The sequence below is a fragment of the Talpa occidentalis genome, unplaced genomic scaffold (genome assembly GCF_014898055.3).
Source record: "Talpa occidentalis isolate TD23 unplaced genomic scaffold, MPIMG_talOcc4v2.1 talOcc4.14, whole genome shotgun sequence".
NCBI classification, from domain to species: Eukaryota; Metazoa; Chordata; class Mammalia; order Eulipotyphla; family Talpidae; genus Talpa; species Talpa occidentalis.
In genome coordinates, this window is record NW_023601433.1 from 479,362 (window position 1) to 496,050 (window position 16,689).

The following is a 16,689-nucleotide window of genomic DNA, read 5'->3' on the forward strand; positions in this document are numbered from 1 at the left end:
TGTCGGGGGAAGCCGCTCCGGGGGTGCCAGCGCAGAGCACTGCCAGCCGCCGCCCGCCCGCCGCGCTCCGGGTGGTGACCTGGCTGTATCCTGTGAAGCCGCCCCGACACCCCCCCCACAGGCCCCCCACCGCCCCGGCCGCTCCCTCCCGTCCGCGCGGGCACCAGGCCCTCTGGGCAAGCCCCGCTGGGCCCGCCTGCCCGGGACGCGCGGCTGCAGCCATCCTCGCCTGGGGAACACTTGTCTCCAGCAAGAAGCCGTTTCCACATTTTTCCACTGTTTCCACGGGGGGACGGTTTCCGGCTCTCCTAGCAGGCCGCCGCCCAGTCGTGCCCAAGTCCCAGCTGCGGGGACGCCCCTTTCCCTGACCCTCACCCTTGAGAAGCAGCTGCCTGTTTTTGGCTAATTTGATGTAATTTAGACCCGATTCTCACAGATTATTTCAGCTTGCATTTCTGTGATTACCACAGACAGGGAGGAGGCTGTCACACTAGTGTCTTCATCTGCCTTTGCGTAGAGAAGGGCCTGAATTTAAAACATGACTTTTTTAAAAAAGATTTATTTATTCATGCAAGAGCTGGGGTACAGGCCAGAGATGTGGGGGGTAAGAGGACCCACCAGAGACAAGTGGGGGAGCAGACAGGCCGACTGACTGAAATACAGTGCTGAGGGGAGCAGCGGGGGGACAGGAGGGGTCTGCTGCGCCATGTGACTATCTCCCTGGCCGGGGGATCGAACTCGTGCTGCAGTGGCTGCGGATTGCTTCATAGGTTGCGTCTTAACCCCTTGCGCCACCAGGGAGGCCCACATGACCTTTTTTTTAAAGCATTTATTTATTTTTAAAGATTTATTATTTTATTTATTTATGCATACAAGAACTGGGGTCAGGCCAGAGATGCCAGGGGTGTGTGTGTGTGTGTGTGTGTGTGTGTTGTGTGTGTGTGTGTGTGTATTCCCCAGAGACAGAGTGGGGAGCAGAACAGGCAGACTGACGAAATCCACTGCTGAGGGGAGCAGCGGGGGGACAGGAGAGGTCTGGCGCACCATGTGGGTCAGCTCCCTGGCCGGGGCTGGAACTCGTGCTGCAGTGTCTGGTGAGAGCTCACTCAACCCCTTGTGCCACCAGCGAGGCTGTGGCGGTCTGCGTTTGGGGCAGGCATCTTTCCCCGCTCCCATCTCCCCTCTCTGCACTATTGTTTGACCGCATACGTCATACGCGTCCATCTTAGAACTATCAGAAAATACAGCTAAACAAGGCAGGAAAGACCACCTATGGCCCCCTTCTAGAAATGCCCACACCGCTCATGGCATGTCTTTTTACACATTTTCCCAAACAAAACTGTTGACCCCACCGGCTCCTGTCTCTGAGGTGCAGGAGGGCTGTTGTACATGACAGTGATTTATAAAGTGTAGGAAGTTATAGAAATGCAAGTGGCTGCTGTTTTGACCCTTTACTTGGCCAGGGGGACGGTGGCACCTTGTACCCGGACACGACCTGCCTCCTGGAGCTGCTTCTCTCCAGAACGACTTCCAGGGCAATTCTCCCACTGCCCTGGAGCCACGTCCTCACTTTTATTAGCCCCCCTTGTGGAGATGTGGTATAGGCCCCGAGGCAGTGCACAGGGTTGGCTGCATAAACCTGTGTAAAGGCCTCCCTTGTGGTGCAAGGGGTTAAGACTCAGCACTATGAAGCTGTCTGCAGCCACTGTGGCACTAGTTCAGTCCCCGGCCAGGGAGCTGACCCACAGGGCGCAGCAGACCTCTCCTGTCTCCCCGCTGCTCCCCCCAGCAGTGGATTTCAGTGTATCCACCTGTTCTGCTCCCCGCTCTCTCTGGTGAATCCTCTGACCCCCTGCACCTCTGGCCTACACCCCAGTTCTTATATGCAACAATAAATAAATCTTTAATAAATAAATAAACCTGGGTAGGCTGTATGTTGTGAGTTCCACACTGCTCCCACTTGGGGTTGCATCTGTGGGGTCCCCACTCATGGGTGCGTGGGTCATACTGCATTCACTTCCTGGCTTCCGTGTCCCCATGTCTTTTTTTTTTTTTTGCTGTCATTCCTTATGGAATTAATTTATTGTGAAAGGAGCTTTCACATCTGATACATGTTATATCCTGGCTACCATTGTGGGAAACCAAGAACATTATCATGGACCTTGATGGTGATTATGAAGTTGAGTTGACACTTACTCTTGTTAATTTTATAATGCAATAGAATAAACTCCTGCAATATGGGATAGAGAAACTGAACCTAAAACTGGATCCTGTTACTCAAAATGATGTACCTTACTCTTTTTTACTATTTTAGCTTATTTAGCCTACAAGCATGCCTGTTCTGTTCCATAAACTTCCTACACGAGTTGAAGAAACATTAGGGTGAAAATTCTTTTTTTTTTTGGTTCTCACCTCCATTTTATTAAAATCATTTTATCATGTTATCACCGTGTCCCCATGTCTTCATGCTGCAGTTGCTGTTTTCCTAATAATGGTCACTGGGCCATTTCTGGCTTGACCTGCGGGCACTTACGCGCGCCCATTTGGGCGCGTCTCCTTGAGCTCGTGTTAGGGGCCGTGTCCCGGGAGGGGGAGTCTGAGCTCAGGGGTCACTGCATCTTTAACTAGGTGTGGCCAGATTATACTTCTGCGCGACTGTGCCGTGCCCCTTGTCACCCGCAGCATACACCTAGCCTTGTGACTGTGGGTCCTCACCACCCCTGAGCTTTGTGGTGCTGTGGCATTTTCCAGTCTGGGAGGTGTGAAGAGGCACCTGGCAGTGGTTTTCATGCTCATCTCCCCCCGAGGAGCAAGTTGCACGACCTCGCAGGCTGGGTGGTGGCCCCTGTCTCCTCCCCGGCATTCTAGGTCCCCAAAGGCCGCATCTCCCAGGCCTCTAAGGCCCTTCCTGTTCACAGTGTTCCCAGAACTCTTTCAGGGCGGTGGAGCACCTTTGGGCCTTTATCACCCTTTCTTCATCTTGGGTTTCGTTAGCCCTTATTTCCTCTTGCACAGTCATTTGTGTACTGGTCTAAAGGGCAGGGACTCTGTTCTGCCCAACTTCATGCCCCCTTAGTAGTGAGTGCAAAGTAAACATTTCATAAATCTTGGTTGATCTGAATCATACTCCTCCCCGCTTATAAATCTTGAGTTTCCTACTGTCTACAGCAGAGACTTGAACCCCTTTAATGTAGAACCTAGGATCTCACATGGGCTCTGGAGCCTACTTCCTTTCCTGCCTCTTCGCCCAGCCTGACCCTGCCTTCTGCCCCAGACACTGGACTCTCTGTCCGTAGCCACGTTCCAGTTCACAAATATCTGGCCTCCCTCCCTGCAGTCTGGATTGCAGGCCGACCCCACCTAAGCTAGCTGCCTGTCAAATTTTTTAGAGAAAATGTAGGGATTCTGAAGCCAGCAGCTTGCTTTATTACTCAGCAGGGCTTTGCCCTAACTCTGTTGTTTGTGTTGGGATAATACACACATTCTTTACCCAGGTGTCCGGAGCCACTGAAGGAATCCTCAGTCCTGACTTCAGCACCTTAGCTTTGAGCCGGGGCCCTGACAGCCGGGCCTACCTCCTCAGAGTCCGAGGCCTGACACACGGAATCCCTCCCACCTCTTCAACTTAATTCAGTTAACGTGATTAGGCACCAGATATGTCCAGGCTCAGTCCAAGGTGCTGGGATACAGGATAAATATCCAGAGCACAGAGGATATTTGGGGAAGGTAGGCAGACACGGTTTCAATACAAAGGAGAATTTGGGATCCAGAAAAGGGGCATCTCGAAACACAAGGAAAGCTCCCTGGAGGAGGTGTCACTTCAGGGCAGCCGCTGCAGAAGGATGAGTAGACGAGTAGATGCATGAGATCAGCTTTGCTTAGGCTTCACATGGGAATAGGCCACACAAGACGTGAGTCACCCATCAGCGAGGGCGGTGCCCTGGCTGCCACCGAGTGGGACGGGGGCCTGGCCCTTGTGGTTTGCAGAGGCCAGCTCTGGGCTGCGAGAGGGTTAGGATCAGGCCCTTTCCCACCAGACTGGACACGCAGGCAGTAAACCGCTGGGAATCTTGGGGGGAACAGGAGCGCAAGCTCTCTGGTTCTGTGTTAGGCTCCTCTTAACCTTGATGTCTCCTGCCCTACGTGGCTTTTTGCTGGCAAAACAAATGGGGATAAAATGTCCCTGGTTTGGGCCTCCCCGGTGGCGCAGCGGTTGAGCGCTGGGTTGCGAAGCTGCCCGCGGCCTCGGCGGCGCCGGTTCGATCCCCGGCTGCTCCCCGGCCACCAGAGGAGGGTCCCACATGGCGCGCAGACCTCTCCTGCCGCCCGCTGCTCCCCTCAGCAGTGTACTTCGGTCCTTCTGCCTGCTCTGCTCCCCGCTCTGGCTCTGGTGAATTCTCTCACCCTCCCGCGCTTCTGACTGTACCCAGTGCATGTATAAACAAAACAAACAAACAAACCAGCAAACAAATAAATAAAGCATGCCTCTATAAAAAAAAAAAAAAAAAAAAAAAAAAAAAAAATGTCCCTGGTTTGCCTGTAATCCCCCGAGAGGCCCAGTGAGCTCGTCCACACTCCACTTCTGGAGCGACCTCTAGCCGGTTTGGGGGCTCATGAAGCCAATGCCCCGCAGATACCCAAGGAAGACTGTGGTTATGTTTCAGAGGAGTCGAGTAATAAGCAGAGTTTTGGTTGCTTGGGGGGTGGTCAGTGCGCCGCTCCCCAGCGCTGTGCAGGGTCAGCTGCCGTCACCACCTCTTCTCTGAATCACACGTGGAGCGGCCTTTTGTAAAGAGTCCCACTCTGTTTGGATGCGCTTGGTCACGACAGTGTGAGCCTGTCAGCTCCAGCTCTGAGAGTTCTCTGACCTCTTCTGAGAAATTAGTAAAATGGGCACACGTGACGCAATGGCAATTAGGTTAATTTCTCATCTATTTCTCTACATGGTAGTTGGCTAGTGTCTTTCAATAATGATGGTGCATCCTATCCTGATTTTAGAAGTATTAGACTGTAAAAAGCTTGGGATTCAAGCTTTAAAAATGCTACTGGGGAATTAATGAAGAAGTGATTGAATTTTGCTGGGTGAGGAAGTGACATTTGAATCTAGTCTGGAAAGTTGAGTAAGAGTTTCCAGGCAGATAAAGGGCTAAAAGGTGTGAAAGGTCAAGAGAACCCTCCAGGGTGGTGCTTATCTGAAGCAATCCTGTTAACATTGCTTCACTTCCAGGAGTCGATAAATTCCTTGAGGCAATTCTGCCTCTCTAAATGACCACTTAGCTGCTTATTTTGCCATTTAATTTTTTTTAAACTATTGGTGCTTCATTTTTTTAAATATTTGTTTATTTGTGCATACAAGAATGGGGGTACAGGCCAGAGGTGTGGGGGATGAACGGATTCACCAAAGAAAGAGTGGGGAGCAGAACAGGTGGATTTTGACTGAAACCCACTGCTGAGGGGAGCAGCGGGGAGACAGGAGAGGTCTGCTGCCATCATCGTTTATATTCATGGATCTGCTGTCAGTTGGTTTCATTTTATGTCGTTTTTCTGAAAGTCACAGTTTTAAAAAACTTGTCCATGATGTTAAGTGAGGACTTAGTGGACTGACTGTTGTTTCCCTACCCAGACTCCCATCAAGGGAAATAACCGGCGGCTCTGTTCCCACCTCCCCGCGCCTCCCCCCCTCCGCCCCCCCACTGGCCATATGTCCTGCCGGAAGTTAACTGAAGTAAAGGGCTGCTGTTTGATTGAAGGGAGCCCTCCTTGGGGCTCAGAGGATGCCCATGGTGGAAAGGTGAGGGGGGCTAATGATAGGTCTCTGGATTATGGAACCGAGCAACTGACATTATCCTCAATGGAGCTGATGGTGCTACGGTGCCTTAAAGGCAGACCACGGCAAGCTAGATAGAAACCAGAACCGTGAGGGAGCAGAAAAAATTAGAACAGAGGAAGCTGGTTGTCAGGGGCGGCAGAGGACAGCAACCTACTCCAGAGTAGTTGCCTGAGGGTCGAGCCTTGCCTCAGGCTTCCTCCAGTCCTGGATGATCTGGCTCCTGTTCTGGTCCATGTATATCTTTCATGAACATGCCTCCCTCTGGCCTTTTTTCCTGCAGAGAGAAAACTCTGTTTGGGTAGCCAGCGAAGCCTGAGCAGGCCCGTAAGCCCTCACCGTGAAGGCCATCGACCACCATCACTGACTGCAAGCCTGGTGATAAACATTTGCATATTGCCATGGAGCACCTCCGTCATGCATTTTTGCAGGTTAGAAATAATTTCATTAGAGACATTGCAAGACATAGAATCCCTGGGTTGAAGGATCTCAGTGTAGGGCCAGAAGGAACTGCAGAAAGATTGTATCACTTCGTAGCTCCCAGGGCAGGAGGGGTTGGTTTCCACCCTGTGACAAATGGCATGGAGGAACAAAATAAGATGTTGCTATCAGATGGCCAAGAAGCGAAAGTGGTCAGTTTGATCTGGACATGCATTTTCTGAAGCTTGTGTTTATTGTTCATGTCGACTTTGTCATTAGCCAGACCTGAATTCGACTTCCAGCTCTGACTCTTGCTATGCCGCTACAGTTGAATTAGGTACTTAGTTCTCCATTTTCTCCTCTGTAAATTGGAGATAGTCACAGTTCTTACTTTGTAGAAGTCTTATGATGCTCAGATGAGAAAATAAATATAAAACACTTACTCTGATGCAGCCTCAATACATTGCAGTTATTACAGTTATGAAGGGTGACAATCTGTGTCCATCAGGTAAAGCTGTGTGAGACATTTGATACCCAATGGGATATTGACTGGAATACCTGCTAGAATTGTGTGGTCACGGGGCCTCCCCGGTGGTGCAGCAGGTTGAACCCAGTGCTGTGAAGCTGTCTGCAGCCTCCACAGTGCCGGTTCGATTCCTGGCCGGCCAGGGAGCAACCCACATGGCGAGCAGACCTCTCCTGTCTCGCCTGCTGCTCCCCTCAGCAGTGCTTTCGGTCCATCTGCCTGTTCTGCTCCCTGCTCTGTCTCTGGTGAATCCTCTCACCCTCCCGCGACTCTGGCCTGTACCCCAGCTCTTGTATTAAAAAAAAAAAAATTGTGTGGTCACGGGAATAAGAAACCATGCAAGAGCCCATTAGGCTCACAGCCTTTATCAATGCAGAGAATACATTACATATTTAGATTTTATCCATTACAAAAATCTTAAGAATTAAAACTAGTGCCTCCCCTGGTGGCACAGAAGTTGAGCGCTGGGCTGCGAGGCTGCCTGCAGCCTCTGCAGTGCCAGTTCGTTCCCCGGCTGCTGGAGAGGGTCCCCCCCCAAAAAAAAAAGAATTAAAATTAAAAACATGTGGGCCTGGGGCCTCCCTGGTGGCCCAAGGAGTTGGGACGCAGCCTATGAGGCTATCTGCAGCCACTGCAACACGAGTTCAATCCCTGGCCGGCCAGGGAGCTACGCACATGGCGCAGCAGACCTCTCCTGTCTCCCCGCTGCTCCCCTCAGCAGTGCATTTCAGTCAGTCTGCCTGTTCTGTTCCCCACTCTGTCTCTGGTGAATCCTCTCACCCTCTGCCACCTCTGGCCTGTGCCTCAGCTCTTGTATGCATGGATAAATAAATCTTAAAAACAAAACAAAACAAAACAAAACAAAACAAAACATGTGGGCCCCTCTGATGGTGCAGGAGTTAAAGTCTCAGCACTATCAAGCCATTGCCAGCCACTATGGCATGAATTTGATCGCCAGCCATGGAGCTGACCACATGGCACAGCAGTCCTCTCCTGTCTCCCTGCTGCTCCCCTCAGCAGTGGATTTCAGTAAATCTGCCCATTCTGCTCCTCACTCTGGTGAATCTTCTCACCCCTTCACCTCTGGCCTACACCCCAGTTCTTGTATGCATGAATAAATGAAAAGAAATCTTTAAAAAAATTAAAAACATGTATCTATCTGAAAAGTCAAGAAATATAAAATCAAATCAAAGGTAAATTGGGTAGAACTTAGATATCTAAGAGTAGTCAGAGGCTAAGGTCATGATTTTTTTTTTAAAGATTTATTTATTTATGCATACAAGAACTGAAGCCAGAGGTGTAGGCCAGAGGTTCAGGGGGATGGGGGGTAGTTAAGAGGACTCACCAGAGACAGAGTGGGGAGCAGAACAGGTGGATCTACTGAAATCCACTGCTGAGGGGAGCAGCGGGAGACAGGAGAGGTCTGCTGCGCCATGTAGGTCAGCTCCCTGGCTGGGGATCTAACTCGTGCTGCAGTGGCTGTGGATAGCTTCATAGTGCTGAGACTTAACCCTTTGTGCCACCAGGGAGGCCCCCAACTCAGAGAAGTTTTTTTTTTTTTTTTAGAGGCATGCTTTATTTATTGTTTGCTGGTTTGTTTGTTTTGTTTATACATGCACTGGGTACAGTCAGAAGCGCGGGAGGGTGAGAGAATTCACCAGAGCCAGAGCGGGGAGCAGAGCAGGCAGAAGGACCGAAGGACACTGCTGAGGGGAGCCGCGGGCGGCAGGAGAGGTCTGCGCGCCATGTGGGACCCTCCTCCTGTGTCCGGGGAGCAGCCGGGGATCGAACCGGCGCCGCAGAGGCCGCGCGCAGCTCCGCAACCCAGTGCTCAACCGCTGCGCCACAGGGGAGGCCCCCAACTCAGAGAAGTTTTACAATTATATATAGGAAGACTCCATGAGGTAAAACTATAGGATGAATATGTTGGGGTTAAGAAAAAATTTGTACATTGTTAACATTTTGTGCACTTGCAATATTTCAGAAAAATTGGCTTATTAGAGTGACAGCCTTATAACTCTTATTTTAAATGTATTGTTGAGTAGTTTTTTGTTTTTTGTTTTTTTTTTTATGGGACCCTCACCGGTGGCTGGGGAATGAACCGGCGCTGCAGAGGCTGCGGACAGCCTCGCAGCCCAGTGCTCAACCGCTGCGCCACCAGGGGAGGCCCATGGTTGAGTAGTTTTTAATTAATTAATTTATTCTTTTTTTATTTTTAAAGATTTATTTATTTATGCATACAAGAGCTGGGGTACAGGCCAGAGATGCAGGGGGTGAGAGGATTCACCAGAGACAGAGTGGGGAACAGAACAGGCAGACTGACTGAAATACACTGCTGAGGGGAGCAGCTGACCAGTCAGGAAAGGTCTGCTGCGCCATGTGAGTTTCTCCCTGGCTGGCTGGGGATTGAACTCATGTTGCAGAGGCCGCGGATTGCTTCATAGTACATTGCTTCATAGTACATTGCTCCCTTGCGCCACCAGGGAGGCCCATTGTTGAGTAGTTTTAATTTAAATTTTGACTTTAAATCTTACTGTTTACAGGTGGAACTGTAAGAAACTTCAGATTCTTTATATTTGTAAATATTTTGATTGATAAGGATTACTAAGCCTTGAAAAGATTGTTGGTTAGATGATTAATAATTTAAAAAAGAAAAGTTAGGGCCTCCCAGGTGGTGCAGTGGGTTGAGCACAGCGCTGTGAAGCTGTTGGCAGCCTCCGCAGCACAGGTTCGGTCCCCGGCCAGCCAAGGAGCTACCCACATGGCGCAGCAGACCCCTCCTGCCTCGCCCGCTGCTCCCCTCAGCAGTGTACTTCAGTCAGTCTGCCCGTTCTGCTCCCCGCTCTGTGTCTGGTGACTCCTCTCACCCCCTGCATCTCTGGCCTGTACCCCAGCTCTTGTGTGCATAAATAAGTGAATCTTAGAAAAAAGTTTTAAAAAGTTACATCAGTCAGACTTTTCTTTGAATACATCATCCCACTCCACTGCTCTGAAAAAAAATTAAATGGAAAGCCTAGTATGTCAGGATCATACACACAGCTTTAAATATCTGAAAACGGCGAATTAACGAAGGTTTTGAAAGGGACCAAAAACCAGGTTCTGAAAAGGGCTGGTCAAATTTGCCAGGCTCGGCACCTGCAGCTCCGTCGGCCGGGCCCGGTGAGGGGTGCTCGGGCCCCGCGGGTTTCCTGGGTTTCCCTGGAGCATTTTGCAGGGAGCGAGAACGCCGCAAACGGCGGAGGAACGCGCCTGGCCGGGCGCGGGGGGCTGCGCGGGCGCGGCCCGCTCCCCGGGGCGGCGGGAAGGGACGCCCGAACGGGGACCCAGCCGCGGCTACGCTCGGCGGCGACCGCGCAGCCGGGGCGGGGGGGGCGCCGGACGAGGCGAGGCGCGGCCACCCCGCGGGCGCCGGGGGCTCGGAGCGGGGGACGCGCCGCGGGCCTGCGGGCGACGGCGGCGGCGGCGCGGGCGCCCAGGGGCGCGGGGGAGGCCCCGGGGCGGCTTCGGGAGGGCGCGGCTTCCCGTCGGCCGCGCCGGCCCAGCGTCTGAGGGGAGGGCGGGGCGGCGCCCCCTGGCGGCGCCCCCTGGCGGCGCCCCCGCTGCCGGCCCCCGCCGCCCCCCGCCGGCCTCGAGGACGCCGCGGGGCGGGGCGGGGCGGGGCGGGCAGCGGCGGCCCCGCCCACTTCCCGGCACTCGGCGGGCGGGCCGGGCCTGTGGGCGGGGCCTGCGCCGGGCCCGCCCCTGCCGGCGAGCCGCGCCCTGGGCGCGGCCTGTGGGCGGGGCCTCGCTCCCGGCAGCGCGCGCCTCCGCGTCCGTCCTGTCGTTTCCTCCTGCCGTCTGCCTCGTCCCGGTTCTTCTCCTGGTTCCTCAGCCGAGCCCGGCGCGGCCGCCATGTCCGCCAGCGACGAGGTTGACGGGCTGGGCGTGGCCCGGCCACACTATGGCTGTGAGTGCGGGGCCGCGGCGGGGGCGTCGGGCGGGGCCGGGCCGCGCGGCTCGGGGCCGCGGGGGCGGGGGGCTGAGGGGTGGCGGGGGGCGGGGGGCTGAGGGGCGCGGGGCGGCGGGGGGCGCGGGGGGCTCGGGGGCGGGGGGCTGAGGGGTGGCGGGGCGGCGGGGGCCTGAGGGGCTCTGGGGCGGGGGGCTGAGGGGCGCGGGGGGGGGGCGGCGGGGCGCGCCGGGGCTCGGGGGCGGGGGCTGAGGGGCGCGGGGCGCCGGGGGCTGAGGGGCTCGGGGCGGGGGGCTGAGGGGCTCGGGGGGGGGGGGGCTGAGGGGCTCGGGGCGCCGGGGGGCTGAGGGGCTCGGGGGCGGGGGGCTGAGGGGCTCGGGGGCGGGGGGCTGAGGGGCTCGGGGGGGCTGAGGGGCGCGGGGCGGCGGGGGGCGGCGGGGGCTCGGGGGCGGAGGGCTGAGGGGCTCGGGGGCGGGGGGGCGCGGGGCGCCGGCGGGCGGGCGGGCATGCAGGGCCGGGCTGAGGTGGCAGCGCCGGCGGGGCGGGCGCGGCGGGCGCGGCGCCCCGGTCCAGACCCGCCCGGCCCGGCCGAGCCCGCCGCCGCCTCCCCCCGCCGCCGCGTCCAGGCGTCCCGGGCGCCCCCTCGGTGCCCGCGGCCCCGGCCCGGCCCGCGCCTCCGCCCTGCGCTGCCCCCGGAGCGGGCTCGGCCCGGCTCCCGCCGCTGCCCCGCCTCTGCGGGCTCGGGCTCCCCAGGGGCCGGGCAGGTGCGCGCCCGCGGCGGGGCTCCCCGGGCCGGCGGGGCGGGGCGGGGCGGGGCGCCCGCCCGCGCGGGGAGGAGCAGGAGGAGGTTTCGAGGGGTGCGGGCGCGGCGGGCAGGGGCAGGGTGGCATGGAGAGTGGGGGGAAGGGCAGGGAGAGGGAGCAGGGTTGCCGGCCCCGCCTGGGCCCAGCTGGTCCAGGCCGTGGACGCCAGGGGTCTGGAATTCCTCCGCCGCCCGGTGCCCGCGAGGGAGGCCGACTGCCCCGGCGAGGCGGGCGGGCCGCCCGGGCAGACCCAGACTTCCGGGTTCGGAATCCAGGCTCCAGCGCTCAGTGGACTTGGGGCTCACGCTCCCCCAGCCTCAGTTTCCCCATCCGAGAACCGGCAGCGATAGTCACAGGATGGACGAGGCGCTGCGGGGAGAAAGTGCGTGTACAGTGCTGCGCTGTCCCCCGCTTCGTTCTCGGCTTGCCTGGGTTAGCAATAACAGGGCCACAGCCTGATGAGATCGGGTTTATGGGACAAATCTGGGCCAAAATCTCAAGTCAGCATTTTTCAAGGCACCCTAAAATGTAGTACTTATTCATGTCATACTGTTAGAGGGCAGGGAGAGGGGCAGCCCAAACCCCGCAAACCTGCCTACTCTAAGTGGGTTCTGCCATCCGCCGCATCCACACAAAACATAGGAGACTTTAATGAAAAGGAACTTTAATACAATTAGGAGACAACACAGGAAAGGCAGAGAATCTAGTTTCTAAATCCAGCACCCAGAGTGACCCGTCCCCTCGTGGGTAAAACTCCATCCATATGGGATCGGCCCAGAGCAAGGCCCCAAAGCCTGCCACAAGCCTAAAGCATCTTCCAGCGGGGACCCACAGAAAAGGGTCAGAAACCACCAGGCAGGTCCGGAAGGAAAAGAACAAAATCAAAATCAAGATACAAGCTGCCATGGTCCCCTCCCCATGGGTCTCACCTGAATCTGTGTCACCCCATCCACGACCAAAAGACATGTCTCTCCCCATGTCTCTCGGCTCCATGTGCCTCCTCCAGGTCTCCTTCTGGCTCCATCCTGCTTCCTTCCATCCTCAGTCTCCTTTGCAGCAGCTTCTCTCTCTGCTCAGCTCCACCCTCCTTTTGCGTGGGGCAGGGAACCTGGAACCTTCCCCTTTCCTGGGGATCCCCCTGTTAAAATACTTAAAAAAAAAAAAAGTTAAGAGGAATGCAGTTGAAAGCCCATAACTCTTCCCGGAAAGCCATTGGAGCACCCTGGCCCTCCTCACACCTGCAGGTCACCCCCACTCGGCTGACCCGTAGGAATGCACTGCCGTGGCATTCTTGCAGCCCTCAGGAAGGGTGCAGATTCTGGTGTTCAATACATTCTCTCTCGCCTGTTTCAGCCGTCCTGGATAACGAGAGGCTCACCGCGGAGGAGATGGATGAGAGGCGGCGGCAGAACGTGGCTTATGAGTACCTTTGTCATTTGGAGGAAGCCAAGAGGTAATGGCTGGCTGGAGAGCAGGTTGGGGGAGAGGAGCCGCGGGGCTGAGCCACACAGGCTCTCTGAGCATGCTGTGGGCGTGACTGTGGGAGGCTCGTTGGAAGGAGCAAGTGCAGAGACTGTGTCTCCTCAGGGAGCAAGTTGCCTTGATGGCCGTTTACTGTGAAACGTCTGAAGGGCATTTATGTATATCGAAAGATGCCCAGGTTTGTGTTGTTCAGCTTCATGCCCAGCGGTGCGTGGCGTGGTGACTACCCGTTGTAGGGGAGAAATAGTCGTGTAGGGTTTTGGGCCTTGGCCTCAATACTTCACGGATTCTTTGGTGGTTTTGAAGTGGGTCCCTTCTTCCACTTGGCATTATTCAGACAGTTCACCAGAGGCAGTGCCTCTGCATGCTTTGTGGGATGGTTGTACAACTGCTGTCATCTTTTTCAGAAGCTCCTAGACCTTGTGGTCTCAGGGTGTCCATTTTCTGCATGCAGTTCCTTTCTTTTGTTCTGTGCTTGTGTCCTTTGCTGGGTCCCAGGGCTGCTAGATGTATTATTACAGGTCACGTATCCTGTATGTGAGCTCGGGTGCAGAGAGCACCAAGGGGTGATCATCAAAGTCTACAGGGAACAAGGTGATTCAAAGAGTAGTAAAAAACAAATGTTTTGTAATTTTGAAAATCTTAAAATGCTGCAGGAAAGGAGAGAGTGTGACCCAACAAACATTCCCACATTCTGGAACTAACCAAAGGTGGCCCTCACGGCCTCCCTTTTCCTCTTCACGGCACACTGCTGGAGTGCCCTCTGTCCCTTTCTGGCCCTGGCCTTCTCCCTGCCCACAGCTACCACTGATTAACATTTGGTGTCTCTTCCTCAATCAGTCTGCTTTTAAAGTCTTTCCTGGAGACTGGGGAGGTGCTTGGGGGATTATCAGCGATTTAGGTGGGGAGAATGATAATAGCACTTATCTTTCTAAATAGAAGGTTAGGCAGCAGGAGGTGAATCTGTTATTAAAAAGAGTTGCTTCTCATACAAAGTTTCTAAGGGCCTGTGAACAAAAATAAGCCCACTGCTATTTAAACTGTGGGAAGTCAGAGATTGAAGGCTGTGCCTCGCCAGAGGCCAGCGAGTGTTTTGTGAGGTGACCTGGAGCTGAGAGGCGCCTTCCTTCCCCCACCAAAGCACTGCTGCTTTTGTTTGACTGCTGGGCTTCCCCTGTAGAATTCCCTTCTTTTTTAAAAATTCCTGTCTTTACAGAAGGTATCTGGGCTAACACGCTCTTGCCACGCCCCATCTAGTTCATCCATCTCACTTTAGTGAGAAAACTGAGGACCGAGTTTTCATGATCTCCTGGTAGTTGTCTTGATCAAAGACTGGTTTTCATTTTATACAGAGGTTCTTAGCCAGGCATGTACACTAGAGTCACCTGGGGAGCCTTCCCCCAGAGATTCTGGTTCAGTAGTTCTGGGTCAGAAGGTCCTGACACTTGTGTATTTTATTTTATTTATTTTTGAAGATTTATTTATTTATGCATACAAGAACTGGGGTATAGGCTAGAGGTGCCGAGGGGTGAGAGGATTCACCAGAGACAGAGCTGGGAACAGAACAGGCAGACTGATGAAATACACTGCTGAGGGGAGCAGTGGGCAAGACAGGAGAGGTCTGCTGCATCATGTGGGCAGCTCCCTGCCTGTCCCGGGATCAAACTCCTGCTGCAGAGGCTGCGGATAGCTTCACAGTGTTGTGCTTAACCCCTTGTGCCACCAAGGAAGCCCCAGATAATGTGGTTTAATTCAACATTCTTTTGTTATAGTATTGATGAGAAAAAGCAATCCTGGCCAGTGTCGAGCAAAATGACATTTTCAGAAGACCTGACTTCACTGTACATCATTCTGTTTAAAGTCTCCATTTCCAAGAACCTATCGACATTAAGTGAGGACTTACTTCCTTATTCTCTAGATGTTCTTTTCTGTCAGGTGTTTTTTCCAGCTAAGAAAAGTAACTCTTTTCCTTTAAAACCTACCCAGTGGGCCATGATCCTGAGATTTTTAGTTGGGTGCTTTTGCATACTAGGAAGTGACTGAGGTGGTGAGACATTGGTGACAGTATTTTTTTTTTTTAAAGATATATTTAATTATGCATATCAGAACTGGGGTCCAGGCAAGAGGTGCGGGGTGGGGTGTGTGTGAGAAGATCACCAGAGACAAAAGTGGGGAGCAGAATGGGCGGATCTACTGAAATACACTGCTGAGAGGAGCAGCAGGGAGGTCTACTGTGCCATATGGGTCAGCTCCCTGGCTGGGGATGGAACTCATGCTGCAGTGGCTGCCAAAAGCTTCATAGTGCTGAAACTTAACGCCTTGCGCCACCAGGGAGGCCCAGGTGACAGTATTTTTACGTGTTGCTCTACAAAGGAGGGCATAGTCATGGCATATTTCCCTGGTACACTCTGTCCATTGGCCTGGCCACATGGAAATGTGCCTAGTTTTATGGAGACAGTCATATAAAATCTGGATGCAGTGATTAATTTTTTCTTAGAGTTTACATGAGAAAATCAACTTTGGGAGCACTTATTTAGACTTCCCAGCTAGACAAGGCGAGGAAGAGAAGCCTGGGAATGTCACTGAGAAAAGACAGGGTTCCCTACCTGCCACTTATTGTGCCTGCTGCCACCCCTAAACTGCACATGTCCTGCAGACAAGTCCATGTTCTCCTGTATAAGCTAGGACTCCAGCTCCTCGGATTCCTTGTTCTCATCAATACATAGCAAAAGAATGTTGAATTAAACCACATTATCTGGGGCTTCCTTGGTGTCTCCTTCCCTGGTGAGCTGTACCTGTGTGCTGGGGCCCCTCACCCCCAGTAGCACAAACCCAGTTTGGCTTCTTGAATTGAGCCCATCCTGTTTCCTTCGTAGCCTCCACCCCTTCCAAGCTCGAGGAGCCCCACGGTCTGGAATTTACACCAGCTTGAAGGTTAGGAAGAAAGATCAGAGATCCAAGGGAGAAAAGGTTCCCTTCTTTACTTCTATTTATAATCCTGCTCCTGCCCCAAAAACTCCACCTACAGTACAGTGGCCCCTTTGTGCTCCCCAGGGCCTCCACTTGCTCCTGCGCCTGTGGTAGGGTTTTCCCAGCAAAGAGGAGTGTCTAGGGAGGGTGGAATTTGAATGTGTGAGTGTGAGAGTGTGGAGACAAATGAGCATTGCATAAAGGGTGTGGGTGTGTGTTTCCAAGGAGGGTAAGGACTGATTCCATAGCGTGTGCCCTGGGAGTAGCTGGAAAGCAGAAAATACAGAGATTCGGCTTTTCTTTGTCTTTAGAGAAAAACTTCACCTAGGAAATTAGGTTATTATTGTACTAATAATACATCTAAGGATTCAGGTCTTTTTGCTGAGGGCAACAGAACAGATCAAGGACTTTTTACTTTTTATTTATTTATTTTTTAAGATTTATTTATTTATACAAGCACTGGGTACAGTCAGAAGAGCGGGAGCGTGAGAGAATTCACCAGAGCCAGAGCAGGGAGCAGAGTAGGCAGAAGGACCGAAGGACACTGCTGAGGGGAGCAGCGGGCGGCAGGAGAGGTCTGCACACCATGTGGGACCCTCCTCCAGTGGCTATGTAGCAGCCGGGGATCGAACCGGTGCTGCAGAGGCTGCAGGCAGCTTCGCAACCCAGCGCTCAACCACTGCGCCACCGTGGAGGCCCTATTTATTTTTTTTTT

General features: G+C 54.0%; 1 protein-coding gene across 2 annotated transcripts in view; it reads left to right on the forward strand.

Moving 5' to 3' along the window:
- The window catches only part of ZNF710 (zinc finger protein 710), a 101,030-nt gene that overhangs the window by 38,530 nt on the left and 45,811 nt on the right, over window positions 1-16,689 (forward strand). The gene's annotated exons all lie outside the window — the stretch shown is intronic.